Consider the following 18,635-nt stretch of genomic DNA (forward strand, 5'->3'; position numbering starts at 1 on the left):
CTCCTGGAGTTTACCCAAACTCATGTCCATTGGGTCAGTGATGCCATCTAACCATCTCATCCTCTGTCGTCCTCTTCTCCTCCTGCCTTCAATCTTTCCCAGCATCAGGGTGTTTTCAAATGAGTCAGCTCTTCGCATCAGTTGGCCAAAGTATTGGAGTTTCAGCTTCAGCATCATTCCTTCCAAAGACTATTCAGGATTAATTTCCTTTAGGATGGACTGGTTGGATCTCCTTGCAGTCCAAGGGACTCTCAAGAGTCTTCTCTAACACCACAGTTCAAAAGCATCAATTCTTCGGTGCTCAGCTTTCTTTATAGTCCAACTCTCACATCCATACCTCTCACATCCAGAACTTTGTTGACAAAGTAATATCTCTGCTTTTCAACATGCTGTCTACGTTGGTCATAACTTTCCTTCCAAGAGTAAGCATCTTTTAAATTCATGGCTGCAATCACCATCTGCAGTGATTTTGGAGCCCAGAAAAATAAAGTCAGCCACTGTTTCCACTGTTTCCCCATCATGGCATATTTCCAAATATGCCATGAAGTGAGGGGACCAGATGCCATGATCTTAGTTTTTTGAATGTTGAGCTTTAAGCCAACTTTTTCACTCTCCTCTTTCACTTTCATCAAGAGGCTCTTTAGTTCTTCTTCACTTTCTGCCATAAGGGTGGTGTCATCTGCATATCTGAGGTTATTGATATTTCTCCTGGAAATCTTGATTCCAGCTTGTGCTTCATCCAGCCCAGTGTTTTTCATCATGTACTCTGCATATAAGTTAAATAAGCAGGGTGACAATACACAGTCTCGACGTACTCCTTTTCCTATTTGGAACCAGTCTGTTGTTCCATGTCCAGTTCTAAATGTTGCTTCCTGACCTGCATACAGATTTCTCAAGAGGAAGGTCAGGTGGTCTGGTATTCCCATCTCTTTCAGAAATTAACAACATTAAATGTTCTATTAAAAAGTACATATACTCCTCCCCCAAACCAAGGCTCACTGAGCCCAGCATGTCTGAACCACAGTGTGCTTAAATCTTTACCACTGAATCAAATGGTCACTACAAAGCCATGCTGAAGAACTTAGAAAACTCCAAGAGACCAAGTTGAACCAGCTATGGGTTTATCCAAATTTATACAGGAACTGCACATAAAAGACTGACTGCAGGAATTGGTGTTAATATAGCAAAGCACCTTTTGCTTTGTTTACAACCTAGACTTAAGTCCTTACTCTTGTAGTAGGTCTCCTGCAAAGGTTTTCCTATCCCACAGCTCTATGTTCAGCAGTGCATACACACTTGAGTTCCTACCATCCCACAGCTAATACCCTGTGTGCAGTGAATTAGGTTTAAGAGAGTTGGATTAAAACAGTTCTAGCAAGTGATCACCCACTGCTTGGCACCAGTTAGGAATAAAGGGAAAAAAAGTGTGTGTGTAGACTTCTCTGGGGATCCAGTGGTTGAGACTCTGCACGTCCACTGCAGGGGCACAGGTTCGATCCCTGGTTGGGGAACTAAGATCTCCCATGCCGAACTGTGTAGCCAAAAAAAAAAAAAAAAAGAAAGCCTCAGTGAGCTCTGAATAAAGAATTGCATTTCTACCACAACCCTCCTGTCCCTCAACAGTCCTGTCTACTCAAATTCCCCCAGTTCCCACAGCCTCAAATAGCCATGTTTCAAGGACTTGGCTTGTAGGGACTGTGGAAGGCACTGCCAGCAGAATGGGAGGGTGGGCCTTTCTCAGGTGACTAACTCCCCATTTGGTGCTCTATTTCTGGGAAGGGAGGAGCTGCACAGTTAGCAAAGAGGCTGGCTGGTCAAGGGATGACCAGGTGCCAGGCACACTGTTCCAAGGATAAACCCGGGTCTACTGACATCAATTACTTAATCACTGAACCTACCAGAAAATAGATAATCGAATATGACAGACCTCGAAAGAGCAAATGATTTGATCCTCTGCCATCAGGCCCACAGAGGAAAATTTCCCAGGTTATACATTCGATAAGCATAGGAACAAGAAGGCTCATAACCTTAATTTCTTTCCCACTCACACAGGCCACCAACAGAAGGAGAAGTGGGATGTAACCACCCAAGAATGGCCAGGTTCCCACGGATCACATCCTTACCCTACCTTGGTCTCACCTGTGGCTTGGGAAACTCACAGAAAGACAAGTTTCCAACGACTCCATATTTTTTTCTTTCGGCAGCCACAATTGGTCCCATTACATGTTTCAAGGTTACACGGGAGCCCCACGCTACATACATGGGGCAGGAGCAGACAAATCTTGCTCGGAGCTTTACAAGAAAAGCCAGAGCAAATATTCCAAAAGTTGACAAAATCCGGAAAAGGGCACCCCAGGGCCTCCAGGAAACCCCTCACTCTCGGGCTTTCAGGACTCTTCATTTAGGTGCCTGTTTTCTTGAGCATCGAAAGGCCTTTTCTGGACGGGAGTGGGGGCAGGGATGTGCAGGCCAATGGCTAAGCTGGCCAGGTGGGGAAGAGGAGGGGGAGAGGGCAGTTCCTTCGGACCCCTAACAGAGATAGACAATGGGAGGTAAGGGGTTCAAGAGGACAGGCAAGGCCATTTTCTTGGGGGGAGGGTTGTTGGCTGGGGGCTGCTCCCCTGGCCTCCACTCACCGATTAAAAACGAGAGCTCATGATGAGGAAGACTAGGTGCAGAACTAGGACGAAAGCCACGTCTCATCCCAGGATAAGCCCTTCTTGGCCCGGTCCTCCAGCATCTTGCGGAAGACCTCCCGACGGGCCCTCAGCCGCCATTTGAGCTCCAGCCGCTCACTGCAGCGCGCCCGAAGGAAGAAGGCGTCCAAGTCGAACGTGGTGTGGTTGGCTTCCGGCAGGGCCTGACTGCGGCCGTGGGTAGGAGAGCTGGGCGGACCTGTGCAGGGTGCGCTTCGGGGTAAGCGGCTGGAGTCTTGGAAGGCCGCACGCCCGGGCCGTGCAGGTCCTCGTTGCTTGGCAGGCTGCGGGCATACTTCGATGCAAGGTGGTACTGCCTGGCACCCTGTGACCCTGAGAGATGTGCAGGAAGTGCTCGGTAGACTCAGTGCTCGCCGAGTTGGCCCGGTGGGAGAGGAAGCTCTGCTGGTGGTTAGGCCGCCTTGATTTGGTTCAGGTTGGTCATAGAGAGAATGCCGAGCAGATCATAGAGCGCCATGAATGAGTGCAGGCCATCGCTCTGGGTGTAAGCCCTCGCTTCTAGGCCCAGGCCCGATCTTGGGTTTTGTGGAATCGGCCCCCCACCGGCCTGCCACAGCTTCCACAGTAACAGTTGCGACCACCTCAGACTGCGCAGGACTGCCATCTTGAATCAAACCAGTCAATTCTAAAGGGAATCTCCTATACTTTGGCCACCTGATGCGAAGAGCCGACTCATCAGACAAGACCTTGATGCTGGTGAAGATTGAAGGGAGGAAGAGAAGGTGGTGACAGAGGATGAGATGTTTGGATGGCATTTTTGACTCAATGGACTTGCGTTTGAGCAAGCTCCAGGAGATAGTGAAGGACAGGGAAGCCTGGTGTGCTGTGGTCCATCAGGTTGGAGAGTGGGACACGACTTAGTGACTGATCAACAACAAGGATAGATGAATCACATTTTACACTTTAAGTAAGAATATCTTGAAGGGGGCAAGGGAATTATATGATTTGATACTTTTTTTTTTTCATCAAATGTTCTATTTCAATCCCATTGTATAAATTCTAATTATCAGCTACATTGATAGAGATTGAAAAAGTTATCTCCTTAGATTGCTATGAATTTGGAAGGGATTGGGGGTGGAGGAGTAGCTTTTTCTGTTAAGTTGTGGTGGGGAAAAATATATGCCATATGCTTGAATCCCCCAGCTCATTGAGAGGTTGCTTCTTGAGCTCTTGGAGCCCCAGTGAAGAGCTTGGCAGTCATATTTATAAACTACAGTGAAATATGGGATTTACTTTGTTTGCTTTTACAATAGCTTCTCAGCTTTTTGAGGAAGTATAAATTTTAAATTATTAATTTCTTGGGAACTAGTACAGTAATTAGCACAATGAAGTGAAGTGAAGTGAAAGTTGCTCATTTATGTCTGACTCTTTGTGACCCCATGAACTGTATAGTCCATGGAATTCTCTAGGCCAGAATACTGGAATGGGTAGCCTTTCCTTTCTCAAACACAGTGAAAGTGCCCAGGAAATATTTTTCCTAGAGATTTACTGAGAGCAGCCATAGTATAGTCCCTTCTTTCCAATGAGTAATGGTAACTTCTTATTTTCCCATCTCATCCCATCATCTAATTTCATCTGAAAACACTGGATTTAGATTAGATCTTTCTGGAGGTCTATACTGTTGCATCTTTCACTCATTCTGGCTGCCTCTGGGTTCTTCACACTTAGAATCTGAGGAAAGCTAGGATAAAGAATGAAAAAGCTTTCAGACAATAATCTTGTCTGCACACTGGCAATGAGAAGGAACTCCTCAACACCAAGTTTAATGTGACAAATACCAAAGAGGAGACTATATTTCAAATAAACCCTGAATATTCATTGGAAGGACTGATCCTGAAGCTGAAGCTCCAATACTTTGGCCACTTGATGCAAAGAGCTGACTCATTAGAAAAGACCCTGATGCTAGGAAAGATTGAGGGCAGGAGGAGAAGGGTGTGGCAGAGGATGAGATGGTTTGATTGCAGCATGGACTCAGTGGACATGAATTTCAGCAAACTCCGGGAGATAGTGAAGGACAGGGAAGCCTGGTGTGCTGTAGTTTATGAGGTTGAAGAGTCAGACATGACTTAGTGACTGAACAACAGCACCAAACCTATGCCGGGTGCCCTTCCCTTACCTCGTTACCTCAGGCAAATTCCTTGATTCAATTTTATCTTTCATAAAAATAGGATGTCCGTGAGGAAAGGTGAGGGCTGAGGTCCCAAGCAACATGGTGTGATATTGGAATGTTAAAAATATGTACTTCAGGCAGTGGTTTGACATTTGAAGAGACTATGATGAAAAGCTTGAGAAGGTAGTTGAAATCAATCTCTTCTCCATTTGCTCTGCAGTGAAGAAAACACACTTCACTTTCCTTTGGTGAAACTATTTTGAAACAAGCAGTTTGTTAGGAGTGTGAATGAAATTTACCACCAAAGTCTTAAAAAAAAATCTAAAGAAGAAAAACCAAAAAACCCTATCCCAATTTAGCCCTAAGCCATGCAGGCACTGAGGCACAACTATTTTCAGAATAGACATGCATACCGACTTTTTTCTCACAGATCCTCTTGGGAATTAAGCTCTGATTTCTCATTTTTGGATCTCATTTAATCTGGTTGAACACTAGTGTGTAAAAGCACTGAACCCGCTTTATAGTATTGTTCTCACTGGATATGACCCAGGGCAGAGCTTTGTAGATTTTTATACCAATAAGACCGTTTCCATTTGGGTGCCCATAGAAACAGATTTCGAGACAGCTTTCTAGAGTAAAATAATTTATTTGAGAAATGTAGGAAACACAAGAAAGGAAATGGGAAGAGAGATGGAGAAAGAAAGACAGCCAATAGGAAGTTCATTATCAAATTAATTACTACCAATGTCCACTGACATGTAGTCCCAGGGGAGACCTGGGAAATGGTGTGAAATATACACCTCAGAGATTGCCCACTTCAGGGATGAGGAGTATATATCTGCAGCACATCTGTATTAGTCAGCTCAGGTGAATGAAATTCACTATGACAAAAATACCATAGATTGGGTGTTTTAAACAGTTGAGTACTTTTTCTTTCTTTTTTATTAGGATATAGTTGCTTTACAGCATTGTGTTAGTTTCTGCTGAACAGCGAAGTGAATCAGCTATGTGTATACATATGTCACCTCCCTCTTGGACCTGCCTCACCCCCGTTCCCTTCCTACTCATCTAGGCCATCACAGAGCGTGGAGCTGAACTCCCTGTGCTATACAGCATCTTCCCACTAGCTATCTGTTTTACACATAGTAGTGTGTATGTGTGAGTCCTGTTCTCCCAGTCTATCCTTCCCACCACCCCACGTCCACATGTCTGTTCTCTACATCTGCATCTCTATTCCTGCTCTGAAAAAAGATCATTTATATCATTTTCCTAGATTCCACATATATGCATTAATATTAACATAAGACATATTTCTTATAGTTTTGGAGACTGGAAAATCCAAGGTCAAGGTGCTGGACAGCTCATTTCCCCAGTGAGGGCCTTCTTCCTAGCTTGCAGGTTGCTGCTTTCTCTCTGAGTCCTTACATAAAGAGAGCATACTGGGGAAGCAAACTGTCTGGTGTCTGTCCTTATAAGGTCACTAATCCCATCATGAGGGCCTCATCCTCATGGCATTGTCTAAACCCTACTTACCTCCCAAAGGCCCCATCTCCAAATATTGTCACATTGGTGCTTAAGGCTTCAACATATGAATTGGGTGGGGGGTACTCTACAGTCCATAGTAATATCTCTAACTTTTTATGTCTATCATCTCTATGTACCTATTCCCTTCCATATGCCCCCCACCTCTCTCTGTCCCTCTTTCTACCTTTCTCTAGGGAGCTGAGTATTAGATGCTCACTCCCATCAGTCATGGGCTGTTTTAGGGGGTTGGTTCCAAGAACTTCTGGCCTACTGTGTGCTTAGAGAGACTCAGTAGCGTCAGGGAAAAGCCCTCAGGCAGTGAAATTCAGACAGGTCTTTGAAAGCTGGCTCATAGACACTGAGGGCACCAGCATAAGTTTTTTTGCAGCTGGGGACCTATTCTTCATCTACTGTAGTAACTGGTTTCTGAGATGGCTTTCCTATATTACTTGAAAGTGTAAGTCTTTTAAAAAGTTTTATGTTTTAAGGTACAAATAAGTGTAAAATGTGCATTTTCCCCATAATATATTTGGAATTAGTTATACATTTCAAATTATGTTTAAAATAGCAGTTGAATAACAACCTTTCCCTCTAACAAAAATCTTTAAATGAAAGAGAATGTCTTAGCCTGGTTTCCTCTGAAGGCAGAGGCTAAGACAAGTCTTGCATACAAGTAGTTTTGTTGTTGTTCAGTCACTGAGTCGTCTCTGACTCTTTTTGACCCGTGAACTACAGCACACCAGGCTTCCCTGTTGTTCACTATCTCCCAGAGTTTGCTCAAACTCTTTTTAGTGTTGGTGATATTCTCTAACTATCTCATCCTCTGCCACCTTCTCCTTTTGGCTTCAATCTTTCCCAGCATCAAGGCCTTTTCCCCTTCATGGATCACAGCCTTGTCGTGGCGAAGGGGATTGTGTAACTTAGTGAAGCTCTGAGCCATGTGGCACAGGGCCACCCAAGACGGACAGTGATAGTGAAGAGTTGTGACAAAATGTGGTCCACTGGAAGAGGGAATGGCAAACCACTTCAGTATTCTTGCTGTGAGAACCCCATGAACAGTTTGTAAAGGCAAGTAGTTTATTTGGAGACTAATTGCAGGAGCCAGAAGGCAAGACGAGGGGTGTGAAATAAAGGAGGAGGGAATGCTCAATAAGGATGAATTGCCAAGCTGGCTGCTGCTGTAGGTTGACTAGTGCTTGATGTTGCTGGAATCTTCTGAGGAGCCTTTAAAATGCCTCTCCGAACTGTCTAACTGGGGACCAGTTTATGAAAGAATCATTGCATACATGTTTGAAATGTTTGAACCACCCTTGTATGTACCATGGATTGTTTTTGAGTGATGAAATCTTAGGCTGCAGCATTTCCTTAAGGAGTCACATAGGTTTCCTGCTTCTCTCCCATGGAGAACCAGCCTTGAGGTTGGGCTTGACTGGGAAATTTCTCTCTTTGTAGAGGCAGGTTGGGTAGAGACTTACAGAATAAAATTTTCAGGTTAGAATAGAAAACATATCTAGTAGCTGGTTATAGGCTTTTTTGAGGGGGGGATTGCATTGTAGAGGGCAGAAACATGTCCTTAGGAAACAGTGTGAGAGAACTTACTTTGAATCTGAATTCTGAGCGGTAGTAAATATCTAGCCTGTGTTAATGCTGTCATTTGAAGAATTGGCCCCAACACACATGTACGTAAGTAAAGAACTGCATAGGGTCTGGAAAAAATGGGCAGTAAAAGAAAAAGATGTAAGAGGCTAGGGGCTTTGTTAATTATTAGTAAGAGGATTCATTACTAAGGGGATTGGAAAGGACTCTGATGCTGGGAAGGATTGAAGGCAGGAGGAGAAGGGGACGACAGAGGATGAGATGGTTGGATGGTATCACCGACTCGATGGACATGAATTTGAGTAAGCTCTGGGAGTTGGTGATGGACAGGGAAGCCTGGTGTGCTGTAGTCCACGGGGTCACAAAGAGTAGGACACAACTGAGTGACTGAACTGTCTGGCTGACTGAATGGGATACTATATTCAAACCTCATTATTTATAGTTTTTTTTTGTAATTATACCAATGCATAAATAGTTACCTCTTTAATTTCAGTACCATAATATCGGGTTCAATTATTCTCAACCACTTTCATTTTTTTCCCGCTAAATTCTCAAGACAAAAAATAGCTCCCAATACAAAAATATAGATATCTGGACTAAATTGCACTTAGATGACAATTTCAGTCAAGAGTCTGGAGCTCAGAATGGGCAAACCAGGTAAGCCATGCCATTTTTAGAATGTTGTTTTAATAAGGCTTATTCCTGTCTGGGTTGACTGCATTTTACATATGCAATCACCCAGCTGTGAGTATGAAGAGTTATTGCCATGACAACTAGGACTGACTGACTTGCCTTTCAAAAATGGTAACGATTCAGCATGCTTGTAGATGATACCTGTGGTTGTCAGTGACTTTCTAGAAGGTCATACAGTTTTGGCAAATGGTTACTAGTGGTGTGGAAAGGGAGAAATATGAATTAAGTTGTAGTCATCATGCCTCTTTATGAGCCGAATGGGGAAACTTCAGGCTTGTCTACTGGGGCTTCAGTTTCTTCATCCACTTGGTAGGAAGCTAAGGCTAGATTATATAGACTGTAAGGTTGTTCACAGTTTCAAATTTCTCTAATTCTAATAGATTTATATATTATAAGCTTATGGAACAAGGTAATCACTCAATAATCATGCCATCACTTTCAAACATTTTGTGAATTCTCTTTTTGTCTTACTTTCAGAATGGACAGCATATTCTTTGGATTAAAAAAGAACAACTCCAAACTCTTGGGGGTTAAAAATAATCCATTCTAAATTTTTTTTGAGCAACTGCAGCTTTATCAGGCTGCAAGCATATATAATTTGTCAAGGTAATCGACTTGAATGGTTCAACTCATTTGATACACATATGTGGACTGGAATTTTTTAAACATAAAAGCCTGTACTTTGCAGTTGATGATTTTGATTATTGATTGCAATAGAAATATGAACTGACTCTGTGAATTTGTTCTTTGTCCCACCTGGCTATGAGTAGTGGCTGGCAATCCATTTTAGCTATCATTTATATAATAGCTATCTAACTCCTGATTTCTGTGTAATATAAAGCAACATTTCATAATGAATAGTTTTGTCTGTTCATGTTCAAGTGTCTTATCTCTTCCATCAGTTGAAAAGTTAGCTATGATGGTACAGTTGTTGTTGTCAGATAGTCTCTTTATTCTAAAAAGTAGATGGACCCACATTTAGACGATATCCTGCTCAAAGGACTTTGAGAGAGTCCTTTGAGCATGACACTTGGGCATAACACTTAGTCATTGCCATGTCACAGTCCCTCATTCTCCAGCTTCTAATTTGGCCCCATGGGTAACTGGAGTCACCATTTCCTTGGAGGAAAGGTACACAGTACCAACCTGTTTGTTTCTTGACATGGAGACCCAGATTTGTACGGACTCGCTCCTTTAGATCCATACTTCTGTGGTCTTTTTTTTTTTTTTTTTAAGCTGTGCTGGGTCCTTGTTTCTGCGCAGGCTTTTCTCTAGTTGTGGCCCGTGGGGGCTAAGCTCCAACTGAGGTGTGAGGTCTTCTCATTGTGGTGGCTTCTCTTGTTGCAGATCTTGGGCTCTAGGTACACAGCCTTCAGTTGTTGCAGCACGTGGGTTCAGTAGTTGTGCACCCAGGCTCTTGAGCACAGGCTCAGTGGTTGTGGTGCTATTGAGCAGTGGGATTAGTTGCTTGGAGACATGTGGGATCTTCCTGGCCCAGGGATTGAACCTGTGTCTTCTGCATTGGCAGGTGAATTCTTTACCACTGAGCCACCAGGGAAGCCATATAGTCATCTTTGTTCACTCTTTCATCTTTATCATTTTTTTTTCTATTTTCTGTCATTCCCTTAATCTAATACAATTCATCAGATTTTTTAACATTTCCCTTTTTAGTCCCTTAAATATTCCTAGACTCGCATCTAAATTCACATGCTTATCTTTGTTTATTCTCGTTTTACTTATAAACTCTTGCCTTTATGCCCATGGCAGGCTTTAGGAGCATGCAATCTGTGCAGTTACATGGGCCCCATGTTCACATGGCCTCATGCTTGGTTTAATGATCTCCTGTTGCCATCTTGAAGTTTTTAATAAACTTGGAACAAGGATCTCTGTCTGTTCTTTTTTGCCCTAGGCTTCACAGATTATACGGCTATGCCTGATTATAGCTCTTTTGTTCCCTTCCAGCTGGGTAAGTGGTTTTTCTTTTAGTTTCTCTCTTTCTTTTTCATTCCTCATCATATTTTTTCACTTATTGACTTCCCATGGTATGTCTTTTTGACTGCTATATAAATATAGCCATATTTAGCTCTGTTTATTTCTTACATCCTTTAGGACTATTTAGCATTATATAAAAATTGTATGTGGTCAACTTTTGATGAGCCACCCTGACCAAGGGAGAAGGTAATGAGAGGATCAATGAAGACTGCAATTCATACAGGCAGTAATCACTTTAGTATTCACCTTCTGGAAATTTACCTTTTTATTCATGTTTGCTCTGGTTAATTGGTTTGCACTCCTTGAATACACAATAAGTGGTGGTTGGGGGAGCCTTCTAAGTGGCACAGGCTAGCTAGCCTGAGGTTAAATATCTCTGCTAAAAAAGGAGGTTGCTTGTCCTTGTGTTGTGTGTTCTTAGATACATATGCAAAATGATTTTTTGTATGTGGTTTGCACAGGTTTACCTGAGGAGGTTAGTAGGGTATAAAGACTTTCCTAATCATATTCAGACACCTTTTATGGTTTCAACAAACCAAATGGCCTACTCTTATCTTTTTACCTAGTGGCAATCCAAGTAAGTCACTTTTCTTTGTGATGCCATCTGCCTGGAAGCATTTAATAATTATGAAGACTGATGTGTACCCAGGGTGACCCAGCTGCCCATGTATTTTATTTTGCTTTTATTTTTTAAAAGAAAACCTTTTTATATCACCTATTAGGTGTCAGTCACTGTTCTAAGCACTTTAAGAGTACAGACTCATAAATCTATGAAATAGGTGCTGCTTTTCTTTTTATTGGGGGTATATTTGCTTTACAACGTTGTGTTTTTTTCTGCTGTACAATGAAGTGAATCAGCTATATGTATACATATATCCCCTCCCTCTTGGACCTCCTTCCCACCCCCACCCCTCAGCCCACAGCTCCAGGTCATCAGAGAGCGCCGAACTGAGCTCCGTGTGCGATACGGCAGCTTCCCACTGACTCTCTGTTTAACACGTCGTAGTGTATATGTGTCATTCCCAGTCCCCTGTGTCCATATATCCATTCTCTATGTCTGTGCCTCTCTTCCTGCCCTGCAAATAGGTTCATCTGTACTATGAAATAGGTACTATTAGTTATCCCCATCCTCTAATTGAAGAAATTGAGGTACAAAGAAATTATATAATTTTCCCAAAGACACAGTCATTAAGTGCTAACACATGGATTTGAACCCAGACAGTCTAACAAAAGCCCGTGTCCCACGCCGCACGTGTGTTTAGTCATTCAGTCATGTCCAGCTCTTTGTGACCCAGGTCTCCAGAATTGCAGAGACCTCTTCACTGTTTGAGCCACCATCCTTATGCATTCTAGCATATGACCTCTTTAATTTCATTTATCTAAACCCTTATAGAGTTGGAAACTGAGATGGAGTAAAGCCTTATCATAGTAAAGAACTTCCTAAATGCCTCTATTTCTTTAAGCTTTCTTCGGTTTGCAATACGTAATATCAAGTAAATTTACAGTGCATGCGTGATCAGTCATGTCTGTCTCTTTGCAACCACATTGACTGTAGCTCACCAGGCTCCTCTGTCCATGAGATTCTCCAGGCAAGAATACTTGAGTGGGTTGCCATTTCTTACTCCAGGGGATCTTCCCAATCCAGGGATTGAACCCTCCTCTCTTATGTCTCCTGCATTGGCACACGGATTCTTTACCAACTGTGCCATCTGGGAAGACAATATCAAGTAAGTGAATACGTTAAAACACACACACACACACACACACAACAAAAACCGATAGGAAAGCCTAGATATTAAAACTATGTGTGACTCTGAAGTGGAAGTATCTGCACTGCTGTCCTGGATCTTACTGAGACGAATACTTGACAGTATATTCTTGGGAACGCACTTAAAGTGATGCTTTGCTAACTGTCACCCTCCCTTTTGGAAACCTATGATCACAGCTGGTAACTTTGCTGACATCTTTTGTCTGCTGCCATCCTTTCCCTTTTGGCTACACATTACAGAGTGTGGAGCTAGAGAGCCAATCCCGTGCTGCCTCTGAGTCAACAGCTCTCAGTGAGGGTCCCATTAGGCGCGGGAGCTCTGCATTTCTCAGTCCTGTCTGGGCTTGGCGCATTCTCTGATGAAAAAGGGCTTCCTTAGTGGCTCAGGGGCTTTCCTGGTGGCTCAGTGGTAAAGAATCCACCAGCAATGCCTGAGATGCTGTTTTGATCCTTGGGTCAAGAAGGTTCCCTGGAGAAGAGAATGGCAACTTACACCAGTATTCTTGCCTGGAGAATTCCATAGACATAGGAGCCTGGTGGGCTACAGTCTATGGGATTGCAAAGAGTTGGACACTACTGAGTGACTTTCACTTTCCAGCATCTTCTATACACACCTTTCAGGGTCATCACACTTGCCCTTGTCTAGACAATAGCAGGGGAAGGAGCATGGAATCTCACGAGTAGAAATTTTATGGACCTGGCCTGGAGACAGTGTACACTGCTTTTGTTCAAATTCTGTTGGCTACATACAATGTGTCTGGAAAATGTGGTCCAGCTCTCTTCTTAGGAAGAAGAGGAAACTGAATTGATGAGCAGTTAGTCCAATAGTTCTCAAATTTTAGAGGACATCAGAATCACTGGAAGGACTTTGAAAACCCAGATTGCTGGGCCTTAGTCCCAAAGGTTCTGATTCAGTAGTTGTGGGTCAGGCTCCAGAATATTCATCTCTTTTTAAAAAAATTTATTTTGTATTGGGATATAGCTGATTGACAGTGTTGTGATAGTTTCAGGTGGACAGTGAGGAAACTCAAGCCATATGTATGCATGTATCCATTCTCCCCCAAGCCCCCTTCCATCCAGGCTGCCACATAACTTTGAGCAGAGTTCCAGGAGCTATACAGTAGGTTCGTGTTGGTTATCCATTCTAAATATAGCAGTATGTACATCAGTTCAGTTCAGTTCAGTTGCTCAGTTATGTCCGACTTTTGCGACCCCATGAATTGCAGTATGCCAGGCCTCCCTGTCCATCATCAACTCCTGGAGTTCACTCAAACTCACATCCATCGAGTCGGTGATGCCATACGGCCATTTCATCCTCTGTCGTCCCCTTCTCCTCCTGCCTCCAATCCCTCCCGGCATCAGAGTCTTTTCCAATGAGTCAGCTCTTCGCATGAGGTGGCCAAAGTACTGGAGTTTCAACTTTAGCATCATTCCTTCCAAAGTAAACCCAGGACCGATCACCCCCAAATACCTAATTATCCCTTCCCCACATTCTTCCTGTCGACAACCATAAGTTCTTTCTCTAGGTCTGGGAGTCTGTTTGTATTTTGTAAATAAGTTCGTTTGCAACATTTCTTTTTAGATTCCACATATAAGGGATGTCATGTGATATATCTCCCGTGCCTGACATTTCACTCTGTACGATCATCTCTAGGTCCACCCATGTTCCTGCAAATGGCAGTATTTGAGAATGTCCATTTCTGATCTCCCCAGGAGACACTGATGCTGGTGATTCAGGGACGAAACGTTGAAACCACAGTGTCTTTGCTATACTGTTAACCACATAACATGTGAACTGTTCTTCTTGAGGACTTCAGTCTGTATCTGAGGCAGAGGAGAAAAGGGCAGCTGGACTGAGGAGCTGGAAACTTGGCTTGAGAGGAATTTAGAACTCCCAGGCACAGAGTCTGGACTTGATTAAGCTGTGTGACCCCGGCAAGTAACTTCACTTCCCTGAACCTAGGTTTCCTGTTTGTGAAATGGGGAATGCTGACAACACCATTTCTGCTTAAAACAAGGGGTTGTTGAGATCAACTGAGATAAATATGGGGTGAAACAATTATCTTCAAAGAGACATCTGAATTCCCCTTTGGGCAAGGACTCACTCTTTTTTCTGTAAGGAAAATATCTGGACAATTTACTTGAGGATGGAGAATGAGACTTGCAGTGCACGTGCTGAAAGAAGACAAAAGGAAGTAAAACTGCTCTGAAAGAGAAATGACTGAGAATTTGGAAGAAAACACCCACAAAAAGCTGCAGCTTGCCAAAGCACTTTTTAGCTCATAGATATCTACTGTTCGGTTGTCAGTTGTTTGCATTTCTGAATGTAAAGCTTCTTTGTCTCCCTGAACTTTCAGTAAAAGTGTACTTGTTTTGTTGGTGGAATTCAGTGAGAGTAAAATGAGTTATATAAAAATGAGTTATATGTCTGCTTCAATTCAAAGCAGAGACAAGAGGGATGCCTGGGGCAAGAAGTGAAAGTGAAGAAAGAACTCAAGGAAGGAAGCAGGCACTCAGAGCCAGAAGTGTTCCTGGAAACCAAAGCCTCTGAAAACGTGGCAGAAGCTCAACCTGTCGATTTTACGACATTAACAGAGTCAGAAATTTTTGTAGGAAGAGCCCGACAAGAATGCTGCAAATATCTTGACTCATGATGCTTAGACAAACCAAAGGACGTCTGAAACAATGACGCTTATAGTGGTGTGGCTTAAATTACATTTGGGGATAGCTTCTTATTCACTCGTATATCATTTACATGACAATGCTCTTCTTTATACTTTCATTGGGCTTTTATGTTTTTATTATTTTAAGTTTAGGAGTGGATGCATTTTCTAAAAACGACCAAATTACCCAAACAGAACAGATTGAATTTCAAGGTTAGGAAGTTTTTCTAATAATAATTTATGGTCTAGGTATAATGTGATGAAGTAAGGGATTGTGCATATAGGTACCAACCTGAGACTATTTTTGCCAAAAATTGGATCAAAAATGGGGAAACATATTTCTAGGTTCAGTCAGAAATTCTCTTGCTGCTGCTCAGACTCTCAGTCATGTTTGACTCTTTGCGACCCCATGGACTGTAGCCTGCCAGGTTCCTCTGTCCATGGGATTTCCCAGGCAAGAATACTGGAGTGGGTTGCAATTTCCTTTTCCAGGTGGTCTTTCCAACCCAGGGATTGAAACCATGTCTCCTGCATTGGCAGGCAAGTTCTTTACCACTGGTCTACGTGGGAGGCCCAGAAGTATTCTTAGAATGCATTAATTATTATTTCTGGAGAATGTCTTCTTACATATACTCAGGTATTCTTCAGGAAATTGGTTTCCCTTGGAGAGATTGCATCTCATGTAAGATTCTGTTTCCTATGCATTTTCTCCTGAAATTATAAGAATCCTCTCTCTCTTAATTTCTGAGAATATTTGAACACCTTTATTTTCATGGTGTAATTTAGCTAAGAGTAGAAACTATAAAGAATTGATGCTTTTGAACTGTGGTGTTGGAGAAGACTCTTGAGAGTCCCTTGGACTGCAAGGAGATCCAACCAGTCCATCCTAAAGGAAATCAGTCCTGAATATTCATTGGAAGGACTAATGCTGAAGCTGAAGCTCCGATACTTTGGCCACCTATGCAAAGAACTGGGTCATTGGAAAAGACCCTGATGCTGGGAAAGATTGAAGGCAGAAGAACAAGGGGATGACAGAGGATGAGATGGTTGGTGGCATCACCGACTCAATGGATGTGAGTTTGAGCAAGCTCTGGGAGTTGGTGATGAAGCCTGACGTCCCGCAGTCCATGGGATTGCAAAGAGTGGGACACAATTGAGTGACTGAACTGGAAACTATACATTTTCACCTTTGAATGTATTTTTCTTCAAGTCTCTGCCTTTTAGAGTATTTACAAAACTCTGAAAATGATAGGCACACCCATGATGAGGAGAGTAATCTTTTTGTTGGGCTGTTCCTGGGCTAGTAGTGATTAGCCGTATTTTCACTGAATATTTAATGTTCTCAAAACTGCTCATCTGTGCCATGGATAGGTAAAAAATCTGAGTGAGCTGTTGCTACTTTACATTTCTTTTTTTGCCAAAAGAAGAAGTCACAAAATTTGAAGTGAAAGAAGCCTTAGGTTAGACTTTAAAAAATTTCCCCCTTTATGCTATTTTCCCATCTGAAATAACCCCAAACAGAAGCCAAATAGTTGAGATTAAGGAGGAATTTTATGCATATCAGTGAGGCTGACAGCTCACATTTTCTCGCAAAACTCTTAAGAATTTTCCTCCGCAGACCCCTCCGCACTCAGTGATAAATAGTAAATGCCAGAAAGAAAACAAGTTCCCATTATTCATAACTATCTGTGTTGGTGTGTGGATGAGCAGGGGGTGGTGTGTGGGGTGGGGGGATGGGAGAGGGGAGGACAACTTCTACCATAGAGAAGATAAAGACAGACAGATAACAACTCACATGTACTGAAATGAAAATTCAGGCTTCTGTCACTTTAAGGTAGTACAAAATCACAGAATCACATTTGTGCCTAATCTCATTTTCATTATATAGAAAATAAGCCCCAGAATTAGAAAGAGATATACTTTTAATGCTTAGATAGGATGTCCAGGCACTTTCTAAGAATGTGTGGATGAACGCAGACTTTGCTTGCTCAGTTGCTCTTAATCCGTTTCCTTCCCATTTGAGTGGGCGAGTGGACCCAATGGAATCCCATCCCTGTATTGACTGAGCTTGCTAATGTAGGGAGGTGTCTTTTCCTGGCTAGGGTACTAGGGAAAATTATATTTGCTTATCTATCACAAATGAAAATCACCTGGGGAATATAAAGAGTATTTCCCATTCTGCTACCATTATTTCAGAAGCAATCAAATGCCAAGGAATGAAAGTCAAACACAGAAAAATGCTGATAGATTGGGCCATCTGCACGGCTCTCTGGGACCGTAATTATTTCAGTGTCCAAGAGGAAAATGTACATTTGAAAGATGGTAAATTCCATCCTATGCAATCAATCATTCATCTCTTAAAGCAACAATAATTGTGGAGGAGGTGGTAGTTCAGACTTTAATGATGTAGTCATCCCTGTTTGTTTGTTTGAAGGGCTGCTAAATCTTACATAGCATGTGGCCATTCCTGCCAATTAGAATATCGCTCCTAGATGATTTTCAATTATTGGTATTCAGTACCAATCACCTGAGAGTGATGAGGTCAAAATAAGTCCTGCAGCCACAAAGAGTGAGATGCTTGGCTTTGTCTTTCTTCTAGAACATTCTGTCCTTTCATTTCCAGATTTTAAAAATAGGTTATCTGTTTTCATTTGTGCATTTTTTCTACCTGTGTAATCTGAAGGTGATTTTACTAATACAGTAAATCTTGGTCGACCGATACTTTAGGAAGATGCTTTTTCTGGGTAAACTAAAAGCCTGACATGGCTCTTCCTGATGTTCTTAAATATTTTATTAGCAGTGTCTCTCCTCCACTCCCTTCCTATTCATAGTCTCCTTCAGTTTAATGATATAAAGCAGGTGGTACAGTTGTCAAAACTGGGTTTCCATTAGAAACACTCGCTGAGAATGTGGTGTGTTTTCTTCCTTAGTTTTCTCATTAATAGGTGTCTCAGGCTCGAAAAGCCCATATGGCTGTTTGGAACAATGTATATCCTGTTTGAAACCAATAATCTGGGCATTTTCAAGCCTTGGAAATCAGACACCATAATTTTTATATTGTTTTTTAAAAGAGGATTTCGGAATGTGGATTCCAGGTTTCTCTGTTTCTTCTTGATTCTGAAAAAAGCCCCGTCTCCAGCACCACCTCCCCTGTGCTTCTCTTCTGATGCTTGGATGGAGGTGTTCAGGTAAGAAAAGACAGTCCTGCAGGGAGGCTGAGGCAGAATTACACCTCAGTCCTGATGTCTGGGAAAATCTGTTCAGTCGCTGACAACTCCTTTAATTATTGATGGTTCAGAAACTTTATCATTCTTAACTTTCATTTGCAACATTTTCTCTCAGATGATTGAGGCTAGATGTTAAAATTGCTACTTAGTGGAGGAAACTGGAAATAGCTTTCCCTGCTCTTAGTTTCTTGACAAGAGAGAATGAAAGGGAAAGGAAAAAGTGCCCTAAAGGACACTTTAGGATCCCCTGCTTTAGAGTGAGACACCAGGGAAGTCCTTGGTGTCCAGTGGTTAAGAACCCGCCTTCCAGTGTTGGGGACTTGGGTTAGATCCCTGGTCGGGGAA

The 18,635-nt window shown here is 42.5% G+C and overlaps 1 pseudogene; it reads right to left on the minus strand.

Annotated features, from left to right (window-relative positions):
* Window positions 1–2,639: 2,639 nt before the first annotated feature.
* LOC104982698 lies at window positions 2,640–3,321 on the minus strand (annotated as a pseudogene).
* Between the last annotated feature and the right edge of the window lie 15,314 nt (window positions 3,322–18,635).

This window comes from Bison bison, unplaced genomic scaffold (assembly GCF_000754665.1).
Source record: "Bison bison bison isolate TAMUID 2011002044 unplaced genomic scaffold, Bison_UMD1.0 scf7180017864537, whole genome shotgun sequence".
NCBI classification, from domain to species: Eukaryota; Metazoa; Chordata; class Mammalia; order Artiodactyla; family Bovidae; genus Bison; species Bison bison.